The 11,452-nt window shown below is 45.0% G+C and overlaps 1 long non-coding RNA gene across 2 annotated transcripts; it reads left to right on the top strand.

The window, feature by feature from the left end:
* The first annotated feature begins 1,017 nt into the window (after positions 1 to 1,017).
* On the top strand, positions 1,018 to 10,637 carry LOC119473392. Of its 2 annotated transcripts, none has more exons than XR_005202593.1 (3): positions 1,018 to 1,077; positions 1,152 to 1,225; positions 10,614 to 10,637. It is a non-coding gene; the product is annotated as an uncharacterized LOC119473392 (long non-coding RNA). The 2 variants fall into 2 exon arrangements; XR_005202594.1 differs by lacking the exon at positions 10,614 to 10,637 and adding an exon at positions 1,300 to 1,581.
* The last annotated feature ends 815 nt before the right edge of the window (positions 10,638 to 11,452 follow it).

Here is an 11,452-nt window from a genome sequence, read left to right as displayed (position 1 = left end):
TTTGCTCCAATTTTTTTATAGGAGCATACTTTATTCAATTGTTAAATGCTGTAAATAGCTCAAAATATTTTTTGGTTGTGAAAAAGAAAGAAAGGGAGAGCAACATTTTCAGCTAAAAGTAATTACAGGATTATTTTGGTCTTCTGTTAGTTCAGTCTATGTTATTACCTCCCATTCATGAACATTTCAGCTCTCCATGGGAGTCTTGGAATTTCCCTCTCCCCCCCCCAATTTAGTGTCACAATCTCTAAAACCTGCATTTCACAGCACCCATCAGAGTCCTATGCTGATTATAAAATCACCTTTTGAAAAAGATAAAACAACTGTGGATGATAAAAGTCTTAAAATAGTCATAGATAAAGACACAATTTAAAAGAATATCTGGTTACTTCTGTGGCATATAATTTTACATAATAATTATAATTACTACTGATACCATATGCTAAAACATATCAGATTAACAAGAATTATATACAATTCTGGAATACATACTAATAACACATTTATATAAATATAATCGAAAGAAGGTTAAATGCCTAATTTGGTTTGACAAAATAGTGTCAAATATTTTATATTTGACAGTGCTTCCTGTATGATTTTCTTATATCAAATAAGCTGAATATATTTCTTTGGAACTTCAATGAACTAATATTAAAAAAAAAACTCATGAGAACTAAAGTTAGAACTTGACTTTGGAAAGTTTTACAAATATAAAAACTTTAAAACACTTAACATCACTAAAGGGGATCACAAGTCATTGTCAAATATGTTATTAATTAGCCAAAGTGATAACTCAAAGATTTTCAAAAAAAAGGTGACAGCCTTTATTCTTTGAGAGAGAAGACTTATTTCCCAAACAATAAGCCCTAATGTAGCAGGAGCGGCTGCAGGAAAGGATCTCTCGGACACTGAATACAGGAGGAAGGAATTTATTTCAGCTGGTAGCTTGGTGGCATATGTGCTTAACAGCCAAGCTCCCCTAACAAAGGGAGGTTCAGCCTTTATATAGGCTTATACTTTAGATGTTACACATGGAAGAATCTTAGGTTCATAGTTTTAGGACTCACATGTGAAAAGGTTTTAGTTTACAGTTTCAGGAATTACATATGAAAGGGTTCCAGTTTACAGTTTTAGGACTGGCATGTGAAAAGGTTTTAGTTTACCGTTTCAGGAATTACATATGAAAGGGTTCCGGTTTACAGTTTTAGGACTCACATGTGAAAAGGTTTTAGTTTACAGTTTCAGGAATTACATATGAAAGGGTTCCAGTTTACAGTTTTAGGACTCACATGTGAAAAGGTTTCTGGTTTGATCTTGTTTTCAATAAAAATAGTGCCTTCTGAAGGGTTTCCCCAAGGCCTAGCCTGTTGTTTTCAGGAAGGAGATTCAGGAGGCGCCAGCTGGCCTGCTCTCTCTTCTATTGAGATGCGCAGTGGATGACAGAGGGGAAGGGAATCCCAAATGCCTGGGTCTCCCTCCTCACCCCCCCCTTTGAGACCCTCACCATTTTATAATATTAGTGAGAGGTCTCACTTTCATTCTCACTTTCCAGATTTTCTGAAGAAACCAACTGATAATGTTTCATATACTTGTGATGTCATTTTTTGGCTAACTACAGTAGTGATGAAGCCCTAATCATCTGAAGGAACAGGAGGAGTAGACAAGGGAGCAACAAACAAACACCTACTATTATTATAACACTTATGATGAGGGTTTTGAATCCTCCCAAGGATGAGAACCAACCTCCAAATAAGGACTCAGGGTTAAATCCGTGCCACACCTGTACAGGTACATGTGCCAGTTTGGTCATGTCTCGCACAATATCTTCCACTGCTTGCCCCTGGTCATCTATGTGCAGACAGCAGTTGGTTAGATTGAATTTTCCACAGACTCCTCCTTCGGCTGCTAGCAAATAATCTAGGGCCAGCCAGTTCTGATAAATTACATTCCTCATTTGAGTTTCTTGTCAGGCCAAGAGGGACAGAGCTTTGGCCGTTTCATTAGTGAGTATTTCCAAAACAGCCTGCAACTGGATGATCCGGTTGAGCATGTAAATAGGGGTCCCGTATCCCCATGAGCCATCTTCGGCCCATGTGGCCTGCCCATAATACTCAATAATTCTTTCTGGTGGCCACTCATCATCTGTTCAATTCCCTATTTTTAGGTGTCTTTTCCCCCTAGCGGAGTAAACTGGATACCTTAATAGCTCACCAGTCTTAACAGATAATAGGAAGAAAGAGGGTTTAATGATGCCTATGACACAGCTACCTGTCCACCTATTAGGCAGTTGTATGTATGCCCTACGTCCACATATCCAGTATAACCCAGGTGGGGCTGTCCAATCTCTCTGGTACTCAGGATGATCCCAAGCATCCTGTAATTTTGGAAATTTTAGGAGGGGGTTCTTTTCGGTATAATTTGAGCTCCACCAGGTTACTGTGCCCATGGTTCCATTATACAATTGCTGCCCTAAGCAGCTAAGCTTCCCTACTGGAATAGTGAAGACTGCTCCCTCTCTGGCCAAACAGTATTGTCCAATAATTGAGACCTTTAAAACCCAGAAACTGTTGGTTTGAACCCTTTGAACTGAGATCAGATCCGGGACAGGGTTAGAAGGTAATAACTCACAGGCTTCCCATGGCCACCTGTCACCCATGGTCGTTCCTCCACATACATAGCAAGAAGTGGCATTGAGGGAATGGGCCACATTTTCAGCCAGTTGGAGGAACAAGTTCTTCATCCTTTTTGGAAGCTCTGGTATCGGTTCATCTCATATATCATAAAAGTGTTGGTACACTGGCTGGGCTGAGAGTTTGTGGACTTTTCCCCAAATTTGGATACTAACTTCAGGGTCACATCCTTTTCCATAAATTCCTAGCACTACACTCTCCCCTTTTTCCCATTTCGTGATTATTAATTCTACTGGGTTACAATGTCCTGAGATACAGGGGACATTACGTCCTGAAGTGGTGTCTCTCCCTTTCACAAGGCGAACAGGATCATTTTCATCATTTTTCCAAGTGGCCCAGGTGACACAGGACCAATAGGTGCAGTCATAGCACCAGTAGATTTTCTGGCAGAGATATTTATGCTCTGTTGCATAACTTTGTTCCCACCAGAGGGAACCACAGCCCCCGGCACCGGAAGGATAGGCATTGATGACTGCACAGGCATCAAACCTTAGAGTGACCTGTTTTGGGCTTCCTCTCTCTTCTGTCCTGGCTATTAATTTAGTAGGGCTATTCCATCGTCCTGCCAGGAGTCTAATTTCAAAAGTCGTATGTGTAGGGGGCTCTGGTGGGTTGTAACATACATCAGGCTGTCCATCCCCCAGTCTACATATCTTATACTGAGTACCATTGTATAAACACGTTCCCTTTTGTGTCCCTGTGCACTCATAATAACTGTAAAACAAAAGAATGGCAGTGACATTTTGCCCTACCTTTTAAACCTGATGGACACATTGAGAGCATTCTTCAAAATCAGTTAATGTCCCTACTGTACAAGTCCAAATATTAAGAACAGCAAGACCCACGATGAATTTCCTCATGCTTTGGCTGTGCATGGACCAGCCAGCTTCCGGGATGTGGCTGGAGCAGAGCTTGTTGTCCTCTTTTAAGGTGATTCTGAAGTTGTTGTCCGTGTTTGGTATGGCTCTCGAAGTCTCGAGAGCTGCTGGTTTCACACGGTGGTGGTGGATCCAGGCTGGGATTCCCTTTACTTTCACAGCCGTGGGGGTGGTCAGGATCACGGTCTGGGGTCCTTTCCACTGTGGTTTCAGAGGGGCTGCACTCCAATCCTTTATCCACACGCGATCACCTGGTGAGAAAGAGTGAACTGGGTAAAATAAGCTTACAGGACATCTGTCATTTACCCAGATTGAAATATCCTGTGCTATTTTCCCTAGAGCTCGTAACTGGCATCCTAACTCAATCTCACCCCACTCCCAGGGAGTTCCTGGTAGTGTCTGGAGTATGGGAGGATGATATAAGATTTCATAAGGGGAATATCCTGTCTTCCTAGAGGGGTCACATCTAATTTTGAATAACACCAAGGGAAGTGCCTGCACCCACTTTAATCTTGTTTCCTGACACAGTTTCCCTAAGCTGTTTTTGATGGTTCAGTTCATTCTTTCTACTTTTCCGGAAATCTGAGGTCGGCAGGCAGCTTGCAGTTTCCAGGTGATATCCAAGGCCGTTGCTGTTTTCTGGACTAAATCCACCACAAATGCTGGTCCGTTGTCTGATCCGATGTACAGTGGCAGTCCAAACCTAGGGATGAGATCTCAAAACAATACACGGGTTACTTCATGGGCTTTTTCAGTCCTAGTCGGGAAGGCCTCTACCCACCCAGAGTATGTGCACACCAGGACCAACAAATACTTATGTCCCCCACACTTGGGCATTTCAGTAAAGCCTACCTGGAAGTCTTCAAATGGAGCTGCTCCATAAGATTGAATTCCAGGGGGAATAGTTGGACCCTGCCTCGCATTGTGTTGCCGACATGTAATGCATCGCTGTGCCATGGTTTTGGTCGAGGCTGGTAAGTGTGAGATGTAAAAGTACCGGCCCAGCATCTTTTCAAGTGACTCTTGACCTAAATGAGTGGCCTCATGTACGGCTTGTACAACTGCGGCCCCCAGCAGCTGTGGTACTGCTATTCTTCCATCCGCAGTTGGATCCATCCTTCTTTAATCAGTTGTCCCCCTTCTGCCTGGAGAAAGTCTCTTTCCTCCTTAGAGTAAGTAGGTATTAGATCAGGGATCTGGGGAATCAGCGGGGCTGTAACTGCTGTTCAGTAGGAGGCAGATGCTGCCTTGCGAGCTGCTGAATCAGCTTGGGAATTTCCCAGGGCCACAGAGGTCTGGTCCTGCTGATGTCCTCAGCAATGCATGACCGCTACCTTCCGGGGCATCCAGACTGCTTCTAGCAATTGCAAAATCTCATGTTGATACTTTATTTCTTTCCCCCCTGAAGTTAACAGGCCTCTGTCTTTGTACAGTGCTCCATGTACTTGGAGAGTCAGGAAGGCATATCGAGAGTCAGTGTAAATGTTTACAACCTTATCTTTACTCAGCTCTAGGGCTTGAGTTAAAGCAATGAGTTAGGCCTTCTGAGCTGAGGTGCACTGAGGCAGGGATTTGGCCTGGATTACAGTGTCCAGAGTTACCACAGCATAGCCTGCACGTCTTTCCCCTTGTGGATTGACAAAACTGCTCCCATCCACATACAACTCCCAGTCTACTACTGTCCATCACTGATCCCGAAGATCAGGCCTGCTGGAATAGACTGTGTCCAGGACTTCAACACAGTTGTGTTCCACCTGACCCTCTGACATTGGGAGCAAAGTGGCGGGGTTTAAGGTGTTGCAGACTTCAATGGTGATGCGGGGATTTTCACATAGCAGGCCCTGGTATTTGGTCAGCCTAACATTTGATAACCAGTGATGCCCTCTGGTATTCATTAGAGTCACTACTGCATGGGGTGCCTTGATATTTAAGTTCTGTCCCAGAGTCAGCTTATCTGCTTCTTGTGCTAGCAGAGCAGTTGCTGCCAGGGCCCTTAAGCATGGGAGCTATCCTTTGGAAACTCCATCCAGCTGTTTGGAGAAGTAAGCTACTGGACTGGGCCAAGGTCCTACGGTTTGGACTAGGACCCCAGCTGCCACTTTTTCTCTTTCTGACACATATAATGTGAAGGGCTTTGTTAAATCAGGCAGGTCCAAAGCTGGAGCTGACATTAGTTTTGTTTTCAGTTCCTAATAGGCCTGACGCTGCTGGGATCCCCATTCAAAGGGCTCCTTGTCTCCCCCGTTTGTCACATCATAGAGTGGTTTGGCTAGTACTGCAAAGCTTGGAATCCACAATCTACAGAAGCCCACGGCTCCCAGGAATTCCCGCACCTGCCTTCTAGTCTTGGGTTCTGGCAGGTCGCAAATTACTTGCTTCCTTTCTGTTCCTAGCCTGCGTTCCCCCTTCCGGATGTTAAACCCCAGGTACTTCACTTGCTGTTGGCAAATCTGGGCTTTCTTTTTAGACACTTTATACCCACAGTCCTCCAGGTGCCAAAGTAAGACATCAGTTCCTTTTGTGCACCCAACCACTGTGGGGTGTCCCAAAAAAAGATCATCAACATATTGAAGCAGGACACAGCCTAAGTCTTTAGCCAGAAACCTTTCAGGTCACGGGCCAGTGCCTTTCCAAAAATGGTAGGAGAGTTCTTGAACTCTTGGGGGAGCCGGGTCCAGGTGTACTGGGTTGTCCCACCTGTTTCTGGATTCTCCCAATGAAAGGCAAATAGCTTCTGACTTTCAAAATCCAGCCTGATGCTAAAGAAAGCACCCTTTAAGTCCAGGCAGGTGAACCAACCATCCTCTGCTGGCAATAATCCCAGCAGTGTATATGGATTAGGCACAGTTGGGTGCAAAGTCACTGTGGCCTGATTGACCAAGCGAAAGTCTCGTACTGGCCTATAGTCTTTGGTCCCTGGTTTAAGGACAGTCAAGAGGGGGGTGTTCCATGGAGACTGGCAAGGAACTATAAGTCCATAGTCCTTTAAGCATTTTAGATGGACCTGAATGCTTCCTAGCACCTCTCGGGGAACTGGATATTGCTTTTGTTTAACTTGTTGTGCCCCAGGCTTGACTTCAATGAGCACAGGGGCCTGGTCAATTGCCAGTCCAGGTGGATTGTCCTCTGCCCAGACCTTAGGCCATCATCTTGCTAACTCAGGCTCTATTTCCTGGTCTGGTTTGGTTAAGAAGAGTCTCCACTCTTCCTCATGAGGCACCCTGAGGACCATTATGACCCCAGTTTTAGGCAATGCCAACTGTAAGTTGCCATTCTTTGTGAAGGTTAGGGTCACCCGTAGTTTACTGAGCAGCTCCCTTCCTAGCAGGGGCAAAGGGCAATCAGGCATGTATAAGAACTGGTGAATCACCTCGTGCCCCCCCAGCTCAGAAGTCCGAGGCAAACAGAAAGATTGTTTCTCTGACACTCCAGTAGCTCCAACAATATCGGTTGTCTTCTTCAATAGGGGGGCCACATGGGTGGTTACCACCAAATATTCAGCGCTTGTATCAATGAGGAAGTTAATGGCCTTGCCCCCTACTGTCATCCTGACCATGGGCTCCTTGGGGGCAATAGAACCCGGTTCTCTTCAGTCCAGTGGTCCTTTCATTAGATTGAACAGAGGCCCTTCACTTTTGTCTGAAGCCTCGTGCTCAGGGTCTCCCTGTTTTCCCATTAACCATGGACATTTTTCCTTCCAGTGTCCTAATTCTCGACAAAAAGCACACTGGTCACATTGCAGGCATGGGCGCACAGACTGGGAGGCCTTCCAGGAACCCCTTTTTTCCCACCCTCTTGGGGGTGCTCCTTTAATAGCGGCAGCTATCAAGTCGGCATTCCCCCAAGCCTGGTGCTCCCTTTCTTTACGACTTTCCCTCTGGCTCACTGTTTCTCAGTTTACAAACACCTGGTTAGGTATTTCCAATAACTGTGAGGTATTCATGCATGCAAATCCTGCCTGTTTCTGCAATTTTCACTGAATTGCACACTGACTGACTAATGCCATATTTATCATATGCTGATTTTCTGGGCTTTCAGGATCAAAAGATGTGTACATGCGGTAAGCTTCACACAGTCTTTCATAGAATTGGGTAGGGCTTTCCTCTTTTCCTTGAAGAACCTCAGAGACTTTGTTAATGTTTGTAACTCTCTGGGCCCCTTTTTTAAAATCCTTCCAGCAAGGCTTCTCTGTACCTGATTAGCTTTTGCATGCCCTCCGGGGTGTTTGGATCCCACTGGGGGTCAGTTCCCGGTAGCTGGACCCTGACATACTCTTGGGGGTTCTGGTAATCTGTGGGAACATGCTCCCCCAGCCAATTAGAAGCAGCTTGAAGTATTCTCTGCCTTTCATCTGTGTTAAAAAGATACATAAGCAGCTGATGGCAATGGGCCCAGATGGGATTATGAGTCTGAATAATAGTTTGCAGCAAATCAATGAGAGCTTGGGGTTTCTCGGTATAAGATGGGCTGTTATTCTTCCAATTGATAAGATCAGCTGAGGTGAATGGCAGGTAAGTGAAAACATGCTTTTCTACCATGTGGCCATCTTCATCCACTCCCGTGTACCTCTGCTCTCTCAAAGGCATCTGCACCCCGGCCTTGGGTCACAGACAAGCTGCCAGAGAGGCAGTTCCCTCTGGAAAGTGGGCAGCAATGGGCGGAGTTTTTCCACATTCTCTTTTGTCTACTTTGGGGAGTTTAGGGGTGTGCAGCTCTGGTGGGGATACTGAGGCCTCCGGCCCAGGGACAGGGAGTCCTTGAGGAGGAGGAGGCATTATTGACAAAAACAATTCTGCCGCTGGGTTGACCAAAACCTTGGGAGTTGTCTCTGCCACTGAGTCTGCCTGGATCTTGAGGTTCCACATTTCTTGGTGGCGAGGGGGATGGTGGTTTCTAGCAGTCTGTCCCTTGGCCACTAAAACAGTTGCTACCTGCTCTCTTAGCCACTTCGGAGTGTTTAACACTAACTACAACCACGAGTCTATGTATGGAAATTGATCAAGGTGTTCTAGCTCACCATATATAACCTCATGCCTTACTTTGGGGACAAGGGACCTGTCTAGGGTCCCCTCTGGGGGCCAATCAACCCCAAATGCTGGCCAATCTTCCCTACATAAAGCCCTTAATTTCTCTGGTGTCATAGTTACTTTATAATTTCCACTAAATCCCTTTTTGAAATTTTTCAGCATGGTTTCTAAAGGGGTGGGCTTGCTATGGGAGTGACCCATATTAACACTTCAAAGAAACAATTCCTACAGCCAGGAGAGTGCTAGTTCACTCACAGCAGTTCCCGTTCCCGCCTAGCAAGATGCAGCATGGAGCACTCTCCGATTTGCATTCACGTCAATCCTTTTACAATCGCCCAGAGGCTTCTTCACTCAAGCCTTCTGTGGCTGCCTCTAATTCTTACACATTGCTTGACACATGAGGCCCTTCCTAATGGGCCTGATACCTTTTACTACTGATGAGTCTGCTCGGACACATCTATACACACAGACACACATTCAATTGCTCTCCTTCCAATTCAAAACCATAAGCAAAAGCTTCCAAGGTTACAGAGAGCTACTTTCCAACATGCCGATCTGGCACCCGTGGGTGATCAGGCTATGCTTCCACCCAAAATGGGGTGGGCTACTGTAAGGCCGGTTGCCTCCTCGGGAGGTTGGACACACCCACCTCTGCACTCGGCACCAGGCTCTGCACTTGGCACCTAGCTCTGCTGCATGGCTCCCCTGGAAGGCTCCAGCTGATGCAGCGCTCCTGGCTGGCTCTCCCACTGGAAAACCCGCCCAACAACCCAACAACAAATCATGGCATGCCCCGTCTCAATCCCACTCCCCTGGAGTCAATCAGAGCACCCAGCTGTTGCTCGTTCCTCATAGCCATAAAAACCCCACGCCCCAGGAAGTTGGTGCAACTTCCCTGGCCCCTTCCCCTGGGACCATGGAACCTCACCCAGGAGCTAAATAAATTGGCATTTAATCTTCTTATGCTGGTCTCAGTTTCCTCATTTTAAACTTGGCAATAACCCCTACAGCTACTTTCCTGGGTTCAATCCTACCAAATTCAGTGTCCAGACTTCATCTACACACACAGACACACATCCAATTGCTCTCCTTCCAATTCAAAACCATAAGCAAAAGCTTCCAAGGTTACAGAGAGAGCTACCTTCCAATGTGCCGATCTGGCACCTGTGGATGATCAGGCCACGCTTCCACCCAAAATGGGGCAGGCTACTTTCCCAGGTTCAATCTTCTCTTACGAATTGCTCGATGACACAGACAGACATCCACACACAGAGACACACATCCGTTTGCTCTCCTTCCAATTCAAAACCATAAGCAAAATCTTCCAAGGTTACAGAGAGCTACCTTCCAACGTGCCGATCTGGCACCCATGGGTGATCAGGCCACACTTCCACCCAAAACGGGGTGGGCTACTTTCCCAGGTTCAATCTTACCAAATTTAGTGTCCAGACTTCCCCAAATATTCATTCCTCCTCAGTGTTCAGCCACTGGGTGGATCGACACTGCAGGACCTCCTTGCTCCGCTCTGGCGAGGCTTTTCCACCTGGCAAATACCTGCCCGGGAGCACTCTCAGGATGCGTCACCACAGCGAGCAGGAGTCCCCCCGCAGGGATACTCCACAGGGCTAGGCAAACTACCTAAGAGACTTTTTCCTGCCGTCTGCTGTCTGAGACTTGCTTCCCAGCCAATCCACCGAAAATGTAGCAGGAGCAGCTGCAGGAAAGGATCTCTCAGACACCGAATACAGGAGGAAGGAATTTATTTCAGCTGGTAGCTTGGTGGCATATGTGCCTAACAGCCAAGCTCCCCTAACAAAGGGAGGTTCAGCTTTTATATAGGCTTATACTTTAGATGTTACACGTGGAAGAATCTTAAGTTCATGGTTTTAGGACTCACATGTGAAAAGGTTTTAGTTTACAGTTTTAGGAATTACATATGAAAGGGTTCCGGTTTACAGTTTTAGGAATTACATATGAAAGGGTTCCGGTTTACAGTTTTAGGACTCACATGTGAAAAGGTTTCTGGTTTGATCTTGTTTTAAATAAAAATAGTGCCTTCTGAAGGGTTTCCCCAAGGCCTAGCCTGTTGTTTTCAGGAAGGAGATTCAGGAGGCGCCAGCTGGCCTGCTCTCTCTTCTATTGAGATGCACAGTGGATGACAGAGGGGAAGGGAATCCCAAATGCCTGGGTCTCCCTCCTCACTAACAAAAGCAGATGAGGCCAATTTTATTCTGAAATAAATTCTAATATTATGATTGCTATTTCTTTGTTTGTGAATTGTCTTTATATAACTCAAATAAGAACTTTTATGTGCCTTATTTTTATTTAACTAATTTATTTATTTTTTGTTCTACTTTTAGGTCATGAATAAATGAGAGTGTCTTACTTCAAGTTTACTACAATGTGTCAAAGCAAATTTTTTTTAAAAAAATTATATACTGCTATTTTTAGGTATGTATTGTTCATTCTTGGATTTCTGTTTAGTTTTATTAGTTTGGCATTTTTCAAATAATTACTTACACTTCTTTCTCTTACTTCTCTATATCTGAGCCTTTAGTTAGATACATACTGCACGACTAGACTTACTGTATCTTCATTATCTTTTGTTATACCTTTCATATTGTCCATCTTTTAGTCTCTGAGTTCTATGTTGGGTAATTTTTTTTCACAGAATCTCCCACTTCACTAATTATCACTTAAATCGTGTCTAATATGTTATTAAATTTTTCCATTGAGTTTGATTTTGGGGTAACAATTACATTTTCCATATCTAGATTTTTCATACGTTGTGAATTTTCTCCCAAAATGTATGTGTTCATTCCTGTTAATTTCCTGTGTTTGCTATTTTTGTAAATAT

The sequence above is a fragment of the Cebus imitator genome, unplaced genomic scaffold, assembly GCF_001604975.1.
Source record: "Cebus imitator isolate Cc_AM_T3 unplaced genomic scaffold, Cebus_imitator-1.0 Scaffold154, whole genome shotgun sequence".
NCBI lineage: Eukaryota > Metazoa > Chordata > Mammalia > Primates > Cebidae > Cebus > Cebus imitator.
The sequence above is the reverse complement of the archived record's forward strand: the minus strand, read 5'-3'. Positions and strand labels throughout refer to the sequence as shown.